This window comes from Vigna umbellata, chromosome 4, assembly GCF_029865625.1.
Source record: "Vigna umbellata cultivar VRB3 chromosome 4, Vumbellata_1.0, whole genome shotgun sequence".
NCBI classification, from domain to species: Eukaryota; Viridiplantae; Streptophyta; class Magnoliopsida; order Fabales; family Fabaceae; genus Vigna; species Vigna umbellata.
This window is the reverse complement of record NC_142168.1, coordinates 16,479,861-16,500,902: the sequence shown is the minus strand read 5'-3', so window position 1 is coordinate 16,500,902 and position 21,042 is coordinate 16,479,861.

Sequence of the window (21,042 nt, the reverse complement as noted above, 5' to 3'; positions counted from 1 at the left end):
GTATCACTCCTTGTTTTAATACTTTTGTTTGGTGGATATTCCAAGTTTAAATTGTTTAAACATGGTTAGGCTCCATAAAGTCCATATATGCATTATTGTAACTTCTTTGTATCAAGATTAGACATGTCAAAATGAATTATAACTTGAGAGAAAATTTAGCTCGTTATGGTTCGAATGGAATGGATTATTTTTTTGTTTATTATGAATCAAAACAAGTCTAACTTAGTTAAGTCATAGGTTGTACAAGTTTGAACCGAGTTATAGTGAAATGAAGGAGAACTTGAAACATGAATGCATCAATGTTATAATTGAATTTGTTTAACGTTAGATTGTTGGATTGCTTGTATTTAATGTTGTAATTGAATTTGTTTAACGTTAGATTGTTGTATTGCTTGTACTTAAGATGGATATATTTGTTTCACAATATATTTTGTTGAAAATATTGGAAACTGAATAGTAAAATTCTATTTTTTAAATGGAACCTCCATCATGTATGACTCATGATTTAACAAATAAAGTGTTTGACTAGGTGGAGAATTGACATGAAAATATTTTCTATAACTTTAAACAATGTTTAGTTCTAATGATCCTATGAAACAAATTTTGGGTGATAATTAAGTTTACGAAATAAGTTATTATGTGATGGTGTATTTTTCCATGTAAGGTGTTGTACTCATATCTTAATTTTGATAGTTTAAGGGGTTTAATAGTGGTTGAAATTGTTTTGGAAAAAAAATTAGAGAAAGAATTGAATATGTGAAATCAAAAGCATGAAAATAACATTTATACCCATTGAATATTGAATGGAATTCCAATACTTTAATGCTTGAAAGTGGCCTTAAGTATTGTTATGTTTTTGGAAGTTTCACTATATGTGACAAAAAATTTAAACATTGTCTAACAATTGATGAGTGAAAAAGAGCTAAGATGAAGTGTAAATTTTTAAGGCCATTTTATAAGATAACTGTTAAGACCTCGGCAAGTGTACCGAATCGTATCAAGTAATATAAAATGGTAAGACCAAGTATCGTATCCCAAAAGACTCACAACACTACACAATCATGTAATTACTTAACTAATTAAGACTTTTGAAGAACAATTTAGGGTTTGTAAATGTAACAACAAGAAAAGTAAATATGAATGCAATTTTGATCAATTGAAGAGAAACACAAAAGTGAATGATGAGTTTGAAACTGTGAGATGAAGATGTTGTTGGGGTTTACATTTCACCTAATCACTCTTATGTATATATGAATTCTTCATCTTTAATAAATATTAATATCACTTTCTAAATTACTTACAACCCGATGTCTCGGCGAAGAAAACTTATCCTTAATTACTAGATCACAATGTCTTGTATCCCTTATAATTAATTTTGCATTACGAACGAAAGCTTAAGACAACCAAGCGTTCTATCCCTATGTCTAGGCAATAGTTCCCATGGGAGAAATTTCCTAGATCTAGGTTTCTCCGTATGTGTCCATATCAAAGAAAACCAATAATCATGCCATGAATGAGTTAAACATAACAAGCATAGAGCAAAGAGGAATAACCCTAACAATTAATGAAAGAAGCATATATAAATCAGAATAAATTCAAATACATGAGAGTTTAAAGGTTACATCTTCCCCAACAACAAATGAATTTAGTTCCCCATTGTCATGGAGAAACTAGATGAACAATGGAATGAAAGAGATAGAAAAACCCTAGAAACCGTAAAGAAGAGCTCCAAAGTCTGAATTTGGGTCCCTTTTGTCAAAAGATACTCCTTCTAGGACGTTCAAGTCCTTATATACAACTAAGTTTGATCATGGGCCAACGTTGTTAACACTCAGCGCCCAGGTGTACTTGTGAGAGGATGGCGCTCAACGTGTCAGAGCGGCTGCAGCGGAATGGTTAGCGTGGAATAACAAACCAAGAGGGTTTTTAGTACTATCGTATGCCTTTTAATTTCTACTCAATTAAACTTACCAAACAAATAATAAAGACAATTAAAGAGAGTAAGGTTGAGAGAAATTTGCACATATGATTTTATCCTGGTTCGGATCTTACCAATCCTACGTTCAGTCGCTTATCTCAAACCAAGATAAACACTTAACTAATCACAAAACGATTACAAATTACAATCACAAAGAAACAATTTGTAAAAGTTTAGAAACCACCTCTCTTGATACCACAAAAGATGAACTTGCACCTCCTTTGAGTCTTCACAAAGGATGAACACCTCCTCCGAGTACTTCAAGAAGGATGAACTTCCTCTTCCGAACACCTCCTTAGACACACCAAGGATGAACCGGCTATTTCCTCTGTCACCGTAGCAGCACTTCACTAGCTCCACAGACACGAGTTGCATAAGCCGAACAAGAACACACAAGTCTCAATGATTTCTAAGTACTAGAGCACAAGGGAATAGTTGTTGTTGATGGATAAAGAGAGCCTATTTATAGACTCAAGCAAATACTCTTCCATTCTTCGTAACTGGCCATTTAACGCTTTTAATCGATTAATATTATTGTTAATCGATTAAAATGAGTACAACGACTAGTTTTCAAAAGTCATAAAACTTCAGCGGTCATCTTTAATCGATTATTTTAAGGATTAATCGATTAACTAATCGATTAAAATAGGTAATAATAGATTATTTCCATGTTAGTTGAGTTTTCAGCACCTGCAACGTTTTAATCAATTAATACTTGATTTAATCGATTAAAACCGTGTGTTTTTGATTCTGAACAACAAATACAAAGTATGAACTTACAAGAATCAAAATCTACTACAAATCTAAGTTCTAAACATTAAACTACAATTATTACAAAAGCTTTTTATAACAAAAACAAGTCTTCAAAGGATCTTCATGAATCTTGATATATCTTGACTTGATTTGGACATCATCAAAACTTCATCTTCATCGTTTTTCTAACACAACGCCCCAGGAAGGGCGCCCAAGCGTGAAACAATGCTCGAACTCTGGCGCTCAACGTCCCTGGAAGGGCACCTAGGCGTGAATGTGAGGCTTCAGCATTGAGGGCCTTAGAAAGGGGCGCTCAAGCATCCTATGATCTTCTATAACCCTCTTTTCTAGTGTTTTTTCAATCCTTTTTGGGTTCCAACTCCTGAGTACTTCAACTCCTCTTTCAAATCACTCCAAAATCCTACAAAATCAAGGGAATTAGTAAAAAAAATCATAAGTTATAACCTTAACTCTCTTTATTCACAACTTAAACCAAAAACAATAGATTAAGCAAGTTTCTAAGTCAAAAAGGGTTCATTTGGTATCAAAATTAAGTTCTCAAGATAACGGTAAAATTAACTGTTATCACAACCCCAAACTTGAAACTTTTCTTGTCCTCTAGCAAAACAAAACCTGGCTTAACAACACAGTCAAACTACAATGGTCTAGCACACTAAAAACATTTTCCTCTAGGAAAAGTAAATCACTCATGTCGGCTCCTCATAGAAAGATTCGTCAAGATATAATGATGCTTTAACCAATCAAGCTCAACTATGGTGGTCACATAATCAAACATACACAACAAATGCCAACTTCATTAACAATCAACAACCAAGCAAGAATGTTATGCATGGAACAATTCCTCACCTAGAATAGTGTTTCACTCAACTCAAAGGTGTATTATAGTGAGGTGACACTCTTACACTCTACTATCACAATGTTACATGAATCAACTTTTCCTTTCATTTAAACACATCAAACACACTTACAAGAAAGTTATCATCACAAGGACTTTTTCTAGGCTTGTAACATGGTCGGGCTAAGAAGAAAATTGGTTTTTCTAGACAACAAAATTCATTGAGTTGAGAGAGTGAATAATTTACTTCATTTTCATTAACAACAATCTCTCTTTCTCCTTTTATGTGAGAAACTAATCTTGAACTCATTCTCAATTTTACTTTCATTGAGCTTAATTTATTCTTTTCTTTCTTTTATTTTTCTTTTGTTCAATGCTCTTTTATAGATTTTCCAGAGTTCTTTACGGTTCCCCACAACCCCAAACTTGAAACATTATCCATTACCATATAAACATGCTCTACTCAACTCAAAGCAAGGATTTCAAAAGGGTTTTTCATATTTAGGCTCAAGGTTCAAAGGATAGAACAAACATTGTTCTTTGTTGGGTTCAAATTGTGGCTTTGGCTTATATGGGATAAGAACAAATGGCCTTGATAATGTGTAACAAGCAAGCAAGTGGTTCAATCATATAAAATCAAGCAAAATCAATCATGCTTACAAAGCAATAACATTCAATCAATCAAAGATTCTGGAGTCCAACCTCTCATAGGCTAACTCAAGTTCCACAATTTGATAAACATCCTGCCTAGCATATCAATCACAATTGAAATCATGCATTTGTTTCTACACAACTATGAGCAACCACCATCTATGCTTGAAAGCTAAACCAATCATCATCTCAATCATGCATCATAGAACAATAGAGCAAACACAAAAATATTACTCATCATAAACAGTTTATCACATCATACCAAACCATTGCAGCATAATTCATTAAACCAAGTACATAAGCAAGCTAAAATAAAAACAAAATTCAAATAAGCATAAAATAAAGCAAAAATATAAAAATCTTTCCACCAACATCCATCAGTAGATGCTATCATCTTAATCATCCTAGCATCCATCAGTAGATGCTATCATCTGAGTCCTCCTAGCATCCCTCAGTAGATGTTGTCCAACATCCATCAGTAGATGTTGTCATTACTGCAAAGCAAAATCAAATCCAAACCACACAAATAATCAATTAAAAAGAAAAATTCAGAAACTGGGTTGCCTCAATAAGCGTTTGTTTAACGTCACGAGCCTGACGCCATTATGCTCAGTTTGAAGCTTTGATGTTGGTGTTGCTCTTGTTTTCATCACACCAACTTTTCTTCAGCAGCTTCCTGTCCACCTTCTTGACTCTTCTAGAATATGGAGCTTATATCTCAATAACTCTATTCACTTTAATCTCCTTCACAACCCATAACCTGTTCCTGTACTTGACTGGTTTGCCAGGTTTGAATTCTTCACCATCACACTCCAAGTCTTAGTGAACTATCTTCTTCTTGATCACTTTCTCCTCTTCCTCTACTTGTGACAAGAAATAATTTTTATCTCCCTTGATTGAGTCAACAACTTGTTTAGATACACTAGTCTTTGACAAATTTTCATCTGTAACTTTAAGAGTAGTTTTCTTCACTTGAATCGACTGCTCATCATTGAAGACATTGAAAGTCATCTCCTCATCTTGATCTCTCAGTGTTAACACTCCATCATCTACATCAATGACCACCTTAGCTGTCTTCATAAATGGTCTTCCAAGAATGAGCGAGATTTCCACATTTTCCCTCATCTCCATCACCATAAAGTCTACAGGGAATTTCAGTTTATCAATTTGAACCACTAAATCTTCCACTACAGTGTGGGGTTTCTTGGTAGACCTATCCGTCATTTGTAATACCATCTTTGTGGATTTGACCTCAAGACCACCAATCTTCTTTATTATAGATAGAGACATTAAATTAATGCTAGCCCCTAAATCAATTAGAGTTTTTCCTACATCATAGTTCCCCATAGTGCAAGGAATAGTAAAACTTTCCGGATCTTTGACTTTAGGAGGAAGCGTCTTATGTAGAATAACACTATAACTGCCATGTACTTCAATTTTTTCCTCATCTAAATATTTCTTCTTTTTGAGGAACTTCTTCATAAAGTTTTCATAACCATGGATTTGGTGCGATGCCTCAGTCAATGGAATAGTAATCCCTAATTTCTTAAAAACATCCTTGACATATCCTAATTGTCTCTCTTTTTCCTTTCTTGAATACTCTTTAAGATAAGGAAGAATTTTCTCTATTTTTCTCTCTCTTCTCTCGCCCTCTTCTTCCTTTTTTCTTTCTCCCTTTTCTTTCTTCCTTTCTTTCCTCTCAACCTCACTTTTTCTATCTTCAATTTCTTCTTCCTTTTTCTTAACACATATCAAGTAATAAAAAAATGGTAAAATCAAGTATCGTTTCCCAAAGGACTCACAACCTAGACAATTATGTGATTTATTAATTACTTTAGACTTGTGAATCAAAACATTGTTGTTGAATTACTGAAAATAAACATGAATGCAAGGTTTTGATCAATTGAATTGAAAGATGCAAAAATGGTTGATGTAGAATATGAATGATTATGTTGTTGGGCTTGTCGGATTCATCCTATCCACTCTCATGTATTCAAGAATTCATCTTTCCTCATTAATGTTAATGCCACTTTCTAATTTACCTTAAACCCGAAGTCTCGGTGAAGAAAGCCTACTCCTAATCACTAGTTTACAATGTCTTGTCTCCCTAGCAATTATTCATGCATTACATTCTCACAGAAGCTTAAAGGCAACCAATCCTCCTATCCCTATGTCTAGGTAATATTGCTTTTGGGAGAATTTCTTCAGTTCTAGATTTACTTATATGTGTCCATACAAATAACATCAATGATCATGCAATTGAATGAGTTAAACAAAGCATGCATAGAGTATAGAAGAAAAACCCAAACAATTAATGAAAGAAAGCATATAAATTAAAGAATGAATTCAATACATGAGAGTTTCAAAGGATTACATCGGTTCCCCAACAACAAACATGGTGAAACTAGATAAAAAACAATGAAAGAATGAAAGATAGAATCCTATAAGTTGAAGAATAGAGCTTGAGCATCCAAAATCCTCCTCCAAGGGGTGAAGGAAGTGTGATTTGTGCCTCTTTCTGTCCAAAGATATCAACCCTAGGTCAACTAAAACCTTATATAGTATTCTAAAAATTATAGAAAATTGGCCCAAAGCCCAATAAGATGGCGCTCAGTGGTAATTAGCGCTTAGTGGTAAGTGCGGTTCTTCTATTTTGACGCTCAGCTACAGTTTTGGCCCTCAGTGGTAGTTGCGGTGCTTCAGAATGCCGCTCAGTGGTAAAAGTGGTGTTGAGCGGTACTTGCAACTCTTCTCTTGTGCACTTTTTCTTTCTTTTTTGAATCCAACTTATTGCTAATTCAATTCTTTCATTCAAGTCATAAAGGTTGTTTTTGATGTCAAAATTAAGTATAAAAATAACGGTTTTTCAACTGTTATCACAACCTCAAACTTAGAACTTTGCTTGTCCTCAAGCAAACAAGATGTAACTTAGTCTTCCACCAATCAATACAATGGTTCACCACATTCAAACTCTTTCTTTCAAGACAAGTAATTACTCAAATAAGCTCAACACAAAGAATTCAGTCAAGATGCACACATGCTTTGGTGTTCACATAATCACATAATATCCAACAAATGTTATTCTCATGAATGATCAATTAACTAAGCAGAGATGTAATCATGTGCTCATGGAATTTTTCCTCACCAGAGAAAGTGTTTCACTCAAACACACAAGTGTATAAGAGGTCACTCATTCACTCTACTATCACAATGTCACATGAATTAACTTTGCCTTTCATTTAACCACAATCAAAACACTGACAAGAAAGCATCACCACCAGGACTTTTCTATGGCTTATAATGTGGCTGGGCTAAGAAGAAAATTTGGGTTTTCTGGATCACAAAATCCTTGAGTTAAGAGAGTCATCACTTAAACACAATCATTCTTACTTATTCCCAACTTTCCTTTGCATTGAGCTTTTCTTTTCTTTTCTTTTCTTTCCTTTTTCTCTTTCTTTTCACGTGCTTCACACTTAGCTCAATGCTTGTTATTTTTCCTTTTTAGACTTCCCAACAACCCTAAACTTGAACCTTTATCAATAACACAAATAAAATTCTCAACTCAACTCAAGGTAAAGATTTTCACAAAGGGTTTTCACATCATGTTCAAGGCTAGAGGTTCAAAGGGTAGAACACATTGTGCTCTCTTTTAGTAGGCTAAAATCATGCATTTGGCTAAAAAGGGTTAACAACAAATGACCTTGATCATATGACACATACAAGCAAGCGATTCAATCATAGAAACCTGGATAAAGTCATTCATGCTTTCAAAGTAATAACATTCATTCACCAAAAACTCTGGAGTTCAAAACCTCACATATAAGCTCATTCAACATTCCACATATTCTAGATACACATCCTGCTTAGCATCAGAATCACAATCACAACATCATGCATTTGTTCACATAGCTTGTGAACCACCACCATTCTATTAGCATATAGTGCACAATCTCAACATCAATCAATATCCAAGCATCATCAAGCAATACTTATCATGCATAAATCACAAGCAAACAATCATAACAGATAAAGTTTCACACTGAGTACATCACACCCTATTCTACTAACAGAAGCAAATAAGAAAATGAGTTTAGAACACTGGGGTGCCGCCCAATAAGCGCTTGTTTAACGTCACGAGCCTGACCCAATAAGCTCAAGGATCAACCAACTACATCACTGTGGACAAGCGTTCCACTTCTCCTCCCAGATAATGCTTGAGACGTTGTCCATTCACTACCCAGCTTCTCTGTGGATCACCAGCAACCAGATCAACCAATTCAATTGCTCCATGTTGACGCACACCTTTCAACTTTCTAGGAAAAAGCTTCAATCTTGAATTGAACAATAACACTTGTTGTCCTGGAGTAAAGACTTTTTTTTATCAACTTCCTGTCATGATAAAATCTTACCTTCTCTTTGTACTTTCTGCATGAATCATATGCACGCAACCGCATTTCTTCAAGCTCCAGCATCTACCTTCTGCGCTTGTTCTGAGTTTCATGAGGATCAAAATTCAAAAATTTAAGAGCCCACAAAGCTTTATGCTCCGTCTCCATTGGCAAATGACATGCTTTCCTACAGACTAACTGAAAAGGTGATAAACCCATAGATGTGTTCATTGCCATCCTATATGCCCAAAGAGCATCATCCAGTTTCTATGACCAATCCTTTCTTGATGAAGCAACTGTTTTCTCCAAGATCCTCTTTATCTATCTGTTAGACACTTTAGCTTGCCCATTAGTCTATGGATGATAAGGTGCAACTACCTTGTGTCTCACACCATAATGTTTGAGTACTTTTTCCAGCTGATAATTACAAAAATGAGATCCTCCATCACTAATAAGTGCTCTTGGAGTTCCAAAACGTGAGAAGATCTGCCTCTTTAGAAATTTAATCACAGTGCTGGCATCATTTTTGGGAAACGCCAATGCTTCCACCCATTTACTCACATAATCCACTGCCACCAATATGTATTCATTGTTGAAAGATGGTGGAAAAGGTCCTACAAAATCAATACCCCAACAATCAAAGACTTGTACCTCTAAAATGCCCTGTAATGGCATCTCATGACGTCTTGAAATAGTCTCAGTTCTTTGACACTTATCACAATTTCTGGCATGGTTATGAGTATCTTTAAACAATGTAGGCCAATAAAATCCTGACTGGAGAACTTTTGTTGTTGTTCTTTCTCCATTGAAATGTCTCCCATAAGGTGAGTCATGACAATGCCAGAGAATTCCTTCTGCTTCTTCATTTGTCACACACCGCCTCAGAAGATTATCTACTCCAATTTTGAACAAGTAAGGATCATCCCAAATAAACTGCTTGGCATAATGTAAAATTTTTTTTCTTTGTTGCCAATTAAGATCATATGGGAGTACTCCTACAGCTTTGAAATTAGCCATATCAGCAAATCATGACCTTTGTTGGATGTACATGAGTGTTTCATCTGAGAAAGATTCCCAAATTTCAACTTCCTTGCTTGTAACTTCATTGTTATTCAACCTAGATAAGTGATCAGTAGTCAAATTCTCACTCCCCTTTTTTGTAACTTGTAATAGAAGCACCCATCTAATCAAACGTGGCTTAAAATCCGGATTTGTCAACAAATATTTGATGGCTGCATGGTCCGTATAGATAATCACCTTAGACCCAATGAGATAAGGTCTAAATTTCTCCAAAGCATAAACTATGGCCATAAACTCCTTCTCAGTAGTAGCATAATTCATTTGGGCATCATTCAGAACTTTGCTAGCACAATAGATTGTATGAAATACCTTCTCTTTTCTCTGACCAAGCACAACTCCTATTGCATAATCACTAGCATCACACATTAGTTCAAAATTTTGATTCCAATCTGGAGCTACAATCACTGGACTTGAAACCAATTTGCTTTTCAAGATGTTAAAGGCTTTTAAACAATCTTCATCCATCACAAAGGGTACATCTTTAACAAGCAAATTACTCAATGACTTAGCAATTTTTGAGAAGTCTTTGGTGAATCTTCTATAAAATCTAGCATGGCCTAAAAAACTTCTGATTCCCTTCACATATTTTGGTGGAGGGTGTTTCTCAATGACCTCTACTTTGGCTTTATCCCCTTCAATCCCCTTAGCAGAAATCTTGTGACCCAACACAATTCCTTCTGTTACCATGAAATGACATTTCTCCCAGTTAAGCACAAGATTCGTTTGAACACATCTCTTGAGGAAAATATCCAGATTCGCCAAACACCTTTGGAAAGAATCTCCAAACACTGAAAAATCATCCATGAAGACTTCAATACACTTCTCTTTGAGATCAAAAAAAATTTCTTGCATGCACCTTTGAAACGTAGCTGGGGAATTACATAACCCAAATGGCATCTTTCTGTAAGCAAATACACCAAAAGGACATGTGAATGCCATCTTCTCTTGATCTTTTGGGTCTACCACAATTTGATTGTACCCAGAGTATCCATCCAGAAAGCAATAAAAAGCCTAACCTGCCAACGTTTCCAACATTTGATCCATAAAGAGAAGGTCAAAATGATCCTTCCTAGTAGCCTTATTCAACTTCCTGTAATCAATGCACATTCACCATCCAGTAACAGTCCTAGTAGGAATAAGTTCATTCTTCTCATTGTAGATTACTGTCATCCCACCTTTCTTGGGCACTACCTGTACTGGACTCACCCATTCACTGTCAGAAATTGGATATATGATGTCAGCTTCCAGAAGCTTCAATACTTCTTTTCTCACAAATTCCTTCATCAAAGGATTTAACCTCCTTTGTGGTTGAGCCACTGGTCTATAATCATCCGCCATAAAAATTTTGTGCATGCAGTAAGTTGGGCTTATACCTTTGAGATCTGAGATTGACCACCCAATAACTTCTTTGTTGACTTTCAAAATTTCAATGAGCTTCTTTTCTTCTTCAGGGAGCAAAGAATTACTAATGATGACTGGTTTTATTCCATCTTCTTCTAAGAAAACATATTTCAAATGTGATGGCAACATTTTTAACTCCAGCTTCTTTTCTTTAATTTCTTCTTTGGTGTCAATTTTTCAAAATTGGCCTCCTCCACTGGAATTTCCTTTAACGTCTCCAAATCCGTTAAACACTCATCAATTAATTTCTCTTCCTCTTCATTCAAATAATCACATGCATCAACAAGAGTTCTTTCTAATGGAGAAGAGAAACGCACCATCGTCTCTTGCACCATACAAACTTCATCAAGCATATCAAACTGGAAACATGCTTTATCATCCCTAGGGTGTGTCATGGCTTTGAATACATCAAAATTCACTTCTTCATCTTGCACTCTCACTTTAAGCTTTCCATTCTCCACATCAATTAAAACTCTAGTTGTTTTCCTAAATGGTCTCCCCAAGATAATATGCACATCTCCATTCTCCTCCATCTCCATTATAACAAAATCCATTGGAAATACAAATTTGTCAACCTTTACCAGGACATCTTCAACCACCCCATACGGATATTTAAGAGACCTGTCCCCAATTGAAGCGCCATTCTAGTAGGTTTAGGTTCCAAACCCTCAATTCTTTTGAATATGGAAAGCGACATTAAATTAATGTTACCTCCCAAATCAATCAACGCCCTTCCAACTTTCAATTCTCCTATGGTCCATGGAATAGTGAAGCTTCCTAGATCTTTAAACTTAGGAGGTAACTTTTGTATGGTTGCACTGAGTTGCCTTGCACTTCAATGGTCTCCTTCTCAATGTATTTTCTTTTCTTTGTAAGGAGTTCCTTCAAAAATTTTGCATATGATGACCTCTATTGTATTGCTTCAGAGAAAGGTATGGTAATCTCTAGTTTTTTAAACATCTCCATGAACCGCTCCAGCTGTTTTTCTTTCTCCTTCCTTGAATAAATTTTTGGATAAGGAAGTGGTTTTTCAAAATCTCTTTCTTTTTTTCTCTCGTGTATCTCTTCTTTCTCCCTTTCTTTTTTTTCTCTCATCTACCTCTTCTCTCTTTTTTCCTTTCTCAACCCTCTCTTTCTCACTCTCATTTTCTTTCTCTTTCTCTCTTCTAACACTTTGACACTTATAGTAAGAATGGTCTTACACTCTTCCCTGAGATTACTTTTTGCATTCCTCTCACAACTCTCCATCTTACTAACCAAGTGCCTAATATGCATTTTCATACTTTTAAATGCAACCTCCACATTCTTATAATAAGATACATTCATCTTCATGAATTGCTGGAAAGTTTCCTCAAGCTTTGTAGTTTTTCCAGATGGAGTAGGTTGTGGTTGCCATCTTTGTTGTTGCCATTGAACCAATGAAGCATTATGTATCTCTTGTGGTAATCGAGAAAGTTTCTTTGTCACTTCGTCCAACTGTTGAGTGATAATTTTATTCTAAGCAAGCAAGGCATCATAAGATTGCAATTGTAAAACTCCCTTCTATTGAGGTGGAGCTTCGTTCATTATGCATCTCATTGTCATTAGTAGCCATATTTTCAATCAACTCAGTGGCTTCCTCTATAGTCTTGTATTTAATATTACCTCCAGCTGAGGCATCTAGCATCAATTTGGTTTGTGACCCAAGACCTCCAAGGAAAGAAGGACTTTATTGCTTCATCAAAGCCATGCGTGGGCGTTTTTTTCTCAACAAGCTCTTGTATCTATTCTATCTATCAATCTATCTCTAGACCTCTCTACCAGCGACACCTAGCGTCTCCTCCATGCCTTGTCTAAAAGAAGAAATCTCTTGCTTCCCTTTGTTGATTTTGGACTGTGGTAAGTACTTGTTTAAGAACTTTGAAACCACGACTTCCCATTCAGTAAAGCTATCCTTTGGGAAAGAATTCAACCATAGCTTGGCATTGCCTCCCAATGAGAAAGGAAACAAACTAAGCTTTATACTGTTGGGAGAATTCCCCAGATCGTGATTTGTAAGATATCTCTCAATAACAATCCTAGGGAGAGAAGAGGAAAGTTGTCACATCCCCAAATCGTCCAACCCTAGGAGTACGAAATCTGCTGATACTTACAAATCATAAGATTTATGCCATACATGAATAAAACATCACAAGCATTTGAGCAAAGAAGAATATCTCTAATAATTAATGAAAGAAAGCATGTATCTTAAAGAAGATCTTGAAGAAAAAATTCAATACATGAGAGTTTACAAAGGTTACATCTTTCCCAACAACAATAAGGTTTATCTATCCATCGTCATGGAAAAACTAGATGAATAATGGAATGAAAGAATGAAAGAGATAGAAAAACCCGAGAAAGAGAAGAGGAGAGTCGTCACCATCTCCAAATCTACCCCCAAGGGGTGAAAAGTGTAATTCTATGCTTAAGCCATCAAAAGATACTAACCTTAAGACGTGCAAGTCCTTAAATAGAACATAAAAATAACAGAAACCAGGTCCAAGCCCATAAAATTTACAGAAAAATGGCCCAAGGCCCATAAAAACGCCGCTCAACGGTAAGTGCGGGTCTTCAATTTTGCCCCTCAGCTGCTGTTTTTGCCCCTCAACAGTGATTTCGGCCCCTGAAAACTGGCGCTCAGCGGAAATTACCGCTCAGCGCCACTCGGCGCAACTTTTTCTGCACCCTGGTTGACTTTTCTGCATTCTGGTTGACTGGTTGACTTTTCTGGTTTTTGGTTGACTTTTCTGCATTCCAACCATTCGGTACTTTAACTCTTCTTTCAAATCATTCCAATAACCTATAAAATCAAGGGAATCTAGCACAAAACCATTAAATTCACCTTCAACTCTCTTATTCACAAAACTAAAGCAAAAACATGAGTTCAAACAAACTTCTAAGTCAAAAAGGGTGTTTTTAATATCAAAATTAAGTATAAAAATAACGGTTTTTCAACCGTTATCAGTGCGAAGTGTGCTTCGAGATGCTTCAGGTCAAGAATGAAGTTTTAAAATGAGAATGAACTTTCGAAACAGGGTTTCCACATAGTATTATTACGGTTGTTTCAATATCTATCATAATATCTTTTCACTATAATTTCAATTTTGTCAGCGCTCTAATTTATTATGATAGGCTGTCATTTATCTATCATAATACATATAACTTTTATTACGAAAATGCATCCGCTATATCTATTATGATAGATTTTTTAAAATACGTTATAATATATCTTAGTTTTATTACAAAACTGCCACCGGTCAATATATTATAACATGTACATGTTACCTATCATAATATCTCGTCGTGGAATCCTCTTTTTCCACTAGTGCAAGAGATAAGTGTGTCAATGTTCTTACCCATTTTTCTTACCCATTTGTGTTCGTGTGAATTCCTTGTTGTTTCATCTTTTCCAACATGTCTAATATGTTGTTTGAGTCATGAGTATGTGTTGTATGTCTTGAAATATTGATTCAAATTAATTGTTCTTCTTGAATCATCCATGTCGTGTGCCTAGGATTTCCAATTTTTCTATTTGTATGTGTGCAGAGTTTATGGGTTTGTGTCATGGGGGTGGGTCATCTTTTGATTCATTTTATTTGATTTTATGGTCTATTGTTTTGTCCTAAGTCTTGTATATCCATATATGACTTCACATCTTTGTTGAACTTGAAAGAAAAATTGAAAACATTGAAAACTTGAAGCCTACCCATTTTCTGAAATCTGGTGCAAAGAGCTGTCTGGACTCACTTTTAAAAAATTAACTGCAACCAGACCAAAGGTCCAAATGCTATGTTTTATATGTCAATGGAAAGATATTTGAGTCTAGTTTCCAGAAAAAAAAACCTTATCTCATTTAGAGCTCTGTAGAAAACCTTATGGGTAAAACATTGAGCAAAGGTCAGAGCTATCCAGTTCCAGCGTGAAATTTCGGATTTTGATGTTTTGGGTGTTTTTGGGTTTTCTTTGCGTTTTATGAGTGTATTCATACTTGTTATTAAGTTATTAGTATTAGGTTTACATTGAGTCATGTTTTTAGTTGTCAAAAGATCATTTGATTCCTTAGGATTTCCTACCTACATCACTTGAATTAGCCTTGTTTTTTAATATGAGTTTTGCAAAGATTATGATGCTTGTTGTGTTCTGAAAAATTAACTGATAAAAACAAAAGATCCCTCAATAAAAAAAACAAAAGAAAATAAGAAAAGAAAAGGGACAAAAGAAGTGAAAAAAAATTGCCAAAAGAAAAGGACAATAAAATCAAGAAACTCAATTTTTTACTTGAATTTTAAGTGTTGTTTGCATTTTTCCAACAAGTGTTTTGCCTTGGCTAATTTGGTTGGTCTTGTATTCTTACTTTTATTTTGGTTTTATTCATCTATTCTAGCACCTTTCCTTAGGGATTCCTTTTGAGTACTTACCTAATTGATACCCTTATTTTTTGCTTGTCATTCTTGGTTTTCTTTGAAGTATTGTCTCATCTTACTCCATTTGAGTTTAGCTTTTAAATTGTGATTTTGTTGCTTTCATTCTTTGGGCTCTTTGGTGCTTGAAATCAGATTTGGTTGGTGCTTTCTTTTGGGAGTTTAACTAACTTTGAAGGTAGCAACTTGAAGGCTTGAAAGAAGGCTAATAGAAGCATCTCTTTGGACCTTAGAAGAAGGAGTTCTTACATGGATGTGGAGTGAACATAAAGAGAGGATAAACACTTGAAGAAACCAATAATTTAGGAGTTGTTTTTGCACTTTTATTGGCTATTATTTTTGTATCATGGAACCTTTGTATTTTTGTAGTTGGTTTCATTTCTATTTGCTTGGTGTCTTGGGAAAATGTCTTTGGTACAATCCCATCTCCATTGCTAAAATTGTGTAATAGTTTTGTTTCCACTCTTAGAAGTGAAGGTATGTCAAGTGGCTCTTAAGTGTCATTTGCATCTTCACATAGGACCGCTAGTTTACTTGTTTACATAGCATTCAATTCTTTATACTTTCCTTTTATGCATTGTCTTTTGTATCTTTTAAGTCTCCATGGTACTTAGGTTGTTTGAAAACATCTTAGATAAACCTTTCTTTGGTTTTAGGAGCATTCTTTGCATTTGCATTTAACAAAAAGTTTTGGAAGATTTCTACTTAGAAGCTTAGGTAAGGGTAATCTAAGGAAACTCTGGGTAGGAAGGACTTTGTTTTAAGCTTGTCCATTGTGACTCACCTCTCCTTCCTGGGAGCTACTTGGAACATTCTTACTCTATTGTTTCTCTTTAGAAATCATCCACAAAAAATAAATTTTTACTTGTGAAAATCTTTTCTCACTCATGGTTGTAAAGTGTTTTGAAAACCTTTGTGAAAATATTTTAAACATTACAACATTAGTTATCATTCTCATTCAAGTGTTCATGGTAGTATAAGAGATAGTCAAGAGGACTTACATCTTAGGTATGAACTTACACAAAAGGTAAGCAAGTTAGAAAGTATTTTTACTGAGTTTATGATGAAACAAAGGAAAGAAAAACAACAAGCTGAGTCATCCAATAGAAGAAGGCACACTAGAGAAACATCCACCTCTCATAGTAGAAAAGAGCTTCAAAATAGTCACCACAATGAAAACTTCTACCATTCTAGTTTGGATGATCGTTTTTGGGATCATGATCGTTTCTATTATAGGTATACTGAGAATGAGTTGCGATTAAGAGCTGAGAATGACATTCCACATTTTGGTAGAGAAGTTGATCTGATGTCATACTTAGCTTGGGAAGAAAAGATTGAAAAACTTCAACCATTCATCATTAAGTGTAGTAAGTTTCACATAGTTTCGTTGTGTTCTTCTAGATTTGAGAGGCATGCATATGATTGACGGTATCAAAGGCAACATGATGTCAAATATGGTATTAAATCACCAATTAGTGATGATTGCAATGATCTAAGAGCTTGCATTAGAAGAAAATTTGTTCCACCTTCTTTCAAGAGAAATCAAGAGCTTAAACATGGAAAGAGAGAACCCGTGGAAAAAGATAGGGAATATATTAGAGGTGAAAAAAAAGAGTTCTTCAAAGCTTCATCAATTTCGTCTGTGAACTAAGACCTCCAAGGAATAGAATGACTATTGTCGGTTCATCAAAGCCAAGAGTAGGCGTCTTCCTCAATAAGCTTTTAAATATATCCCATGCTTGACCTAATGTTTCATCCATGCCCTGCCTAAAAGAAGAAATTTCTTGCTGCCCTTTGTTTATCTTGGATTGAGGGAAGTATTCGTTTAGAAACTTGGCCACCACATCTTCCCATTTAGTAAAGCTATTCTTTGGAAAAGAGTTCAACTACATCATAACTTTACCTCCCAAAGAGAAAGAGAATAAGCTAAGTGTAATAGCTTCATCCGGTACACCATTGATCTTCACAGTATTGCATATCTCATTGAATGTGGTCAAATGTTCATATGGATTTTCGTGTGACAATCCATTGAATTGGTTACTCTTCCCCAATTGAATCAAAGTAGGCTTCATCTCCATGTTTGCAGCATGAACCCTCGACCTTGCGATACTATTAAAATGATGAGGGCCAATAATTGTTGCATAGTCTGCCAAGGTACGTCTACCATTCTGCTCTTCAGCTATAGTTTTTGTCTCCTAGTCAGACCTTTGAGGTGAAGGTTATTGAAGAGTCCCAAGAGAAGGGAAAAGTTCTTTGGACGTTCGTTTCCTTCTTTTTCTTCTACTTTATCCAGTCCTTCAACAAGATGTTCAGAAATTTTCGTGCTTCTAGTCCAAATTGTACCCTGCATACACTAGAGAACAAAACACTAGAGCACCCAATTAGCCCAAAGGAATAAAAATCAAATCAAAACAAAAATTTAAAAACAGAAAAATTTAAGATAAAGTCTAATTGGTTAAAAATCACACAAAAGTATAGTTTAAACCACGAGTCTCTGTCAACGACGCCAAAAACTTGTTAAGACCTCGACAAGTGTACCGAATCGTATCAAGTAATATAAAATGGAAAGACCAAGTATCGTATCTCATAAGACTCACGACACTAGAAAGTCGTGTAATTACTTAACTAATTAAGACTTTTGAAGAACAATTTAGGGTTTGTAAATGTCAACAAGAAAAGGAAATATGAATGCAATTTTGATCAATTGAAGAGAAACGCAAAAGTGAATGATGAGTTTGAAACTATGAGATGAAGATGTTGTTGGGGTTTAGATTTCACTTAATGACTCTCAAGTATATATGAATTCTTCTTCTTTATTAAATCTTAATGTCACTTTCTAAATTACTTAGAACCCGATGTCTCGACGGAAAAAACCTATCCTTAATTACTAGATCACAATGTCTTGTATCCCTAATAATTAATTTTGCATTACAAACGAAAGCTTAAGACAAGGAAGCGTTCTATCCCTATGTCTAGGCAATAGTTCCCATGGGAGAAATTCCATAGATCTAGGTTTCTCCGTATGTGTCCATATGAAAGAAAACCAATAATCTTGTCATGAATGAGTTAAACATAACAAGCATAGAGAAAAGAGGAATAACTCTAACAATTAATGAAAGAAGCATATATAAATTAGAATCAATTCAAATACATGAGATTTTAGAGGTTACATCTTCCCCAACAATAAATGAATTTAGTTGCCCATTGTCATGGAGAAACTAGATAAACAATGGAATGAAAGAGATAGAGAAACCCTAGAAACTGAAAAGATTAGCTTCCTGTTAACCCTCGGCAAGTGTAACCGAATCGTATCAAGTAATAAAAATGGTAAGACCAAGTATCGTTTTCCCAAAGGACTGATTACCTAGACAGTTATGTGATTTATTGATTATCTAAAACTTTTAAAACCAATTCTTTGAGATTTTAAATGCAAATTACTAAAAAGTAAATATGAATGCATGTATTGATCAATGAAAAAGAATAAGCAAAACACGTGATTTGAATTATATGAATGATTATGTTGTTGGGGTTTATCAATTTCGTCTTATCCACTCTCATGTATTCAAGAATTCATCTTTCTTCATTAATGTTAATGTCACTCTCTAAATTACCTTAAACTCGATGTCTCGGCGAAGAAAGCCTAATCCTAATCACTAGTTTACAATGTCTTGTCTCCCTAGCAATTATTCATGCATTAAATAACACAGAAGCTTAAAGGCAACCAACCATCATATCCCTATGTCTAGGCAATACTACTATTGGGAGAGATTCCCCAGATCTAGATTTCCCCGTATGTGTCCATATCGAAAAAATCAATAATCATGCAATTGAATGAGTTAAACAAAGCATGCATAAAGCAAAGAGGAAAAACCCTAACAATTAATGAAAGAAAGCATATATATATTAAAGAACCAATTCAATACATGAGAGTTTCAAAGAATTACATTGATTCGCCAACAACAATAAAGGTTTAGTTCACCATATTCATGGTGAAACTAGATGAAAAACAATGAAAGAATGAAAGATAGAACCCTAGAATTTGAATAGTAGAGCTTGAGCATCCAAAATCCTCCTCCAAGGTGTGCAAAAGTTTGTTTCTGTTTCGTTCCAGCCAAAGATGACTGACCTAGGTCGACTAAAACCTTATATATTATTCTAAAAAGTTACAGAAAAGTAAGCCCAAGCCAAGAAAAATGGCGCTCAACGGTAAGTGCGCGTTCCTCTGTTTGACGCTTAGCTGCAATTTTTCTCCTCAGCGGTGACTACGAGACCTCAAGAACGCCGCTCAACGGTAATTTCCGCTGAACGGTACTCGTGTCTTCTCTTTTTGTGCACTTTTCACTTCCTTTTTTGATTCCAACTTCTTCCTACTTCACTTCTTTCATCAAATTCATCTTAAAACCTGCAAAAACAAGGAAAGGAAAACATAAAACCAATTCAACTCTCTTATTTCAAAAACATAACAAAAGCATGATTCCAAGCTAATTTCTAAGTCATAAAGGTTGTCTTTAAGGTCAATTTTAAGTATAAAAATAACAATTTTTCAACTCATATCACTTCCACATCCAATTCTGCCTCCAAAGAGCTCTAAAGTCTGAATTTGCATCCCTTCTATCAAAAGATACTCCCTCTAGGACGTCCAAGTCCTTATATACAGCTGAATTGGATCACGGGCCAATGTCGCCAACGCTCAGCGCCCCTACTTAGGGCGCCCATGTGTGAAACGGTGCTCGAACTCTGGCGCTCAGCGTCCCTGGAAGGGCACCCAGGTGTGAATGCAAGGCTTCAGCGCTGAGGGCCTCAGAAAGGGGCGCTCAAGCGTCCTGCGATCTTCTGTATTTTTTTTGCTTTTTCAGTCCTTTTTTGGGTTCCAACTCCTGAGTATTTCAACTCCTCTTTCAAATCACTCCAAAATCCTACAAAATCAAGGGAATTAGTAAAAAAAATCATAAGTTATAACCTCAATTCTCTTCATTCACAACTTAAACCAAAAACAAGAGATTAAGCAAGTTTCTAAGTAAAAAACGGTTCATTTAATATAAAATTAAGTTCAAGATAACGGTAAAATTAACCGTTATCAATAACCAATTTGATTTTAGGCACATCTTATTCGACCTCTAATACATATTTCATGCAAGTACGGAAAATTGAAAGGTCGTTAAGAGGTACACTCAAAAGCAATGATTGATTAATGAAAGACAAGTGATGATTCATTAATGAAAGGAAAGCGATGATTCATTAATTAAAGACACAAAAAAATGACAATGGAAAAGTTTGATAAGTATTAGAAATATAGTATCATTTTTTTCAATTGTTATGATTCTTGACCCACGAATGAAACTTGAAGCATTTCGATTAAATTATTCAAAGTTTAATCCTTCCACTTGTGATGAAAAAGTTAATCATATAAAAGCCAAGATATACAAACTCCTTCAAGTTCCCCACCTATTTCTTCAATAGAAAACATAGAAGAAGACCAAGAGAATGATCCATATA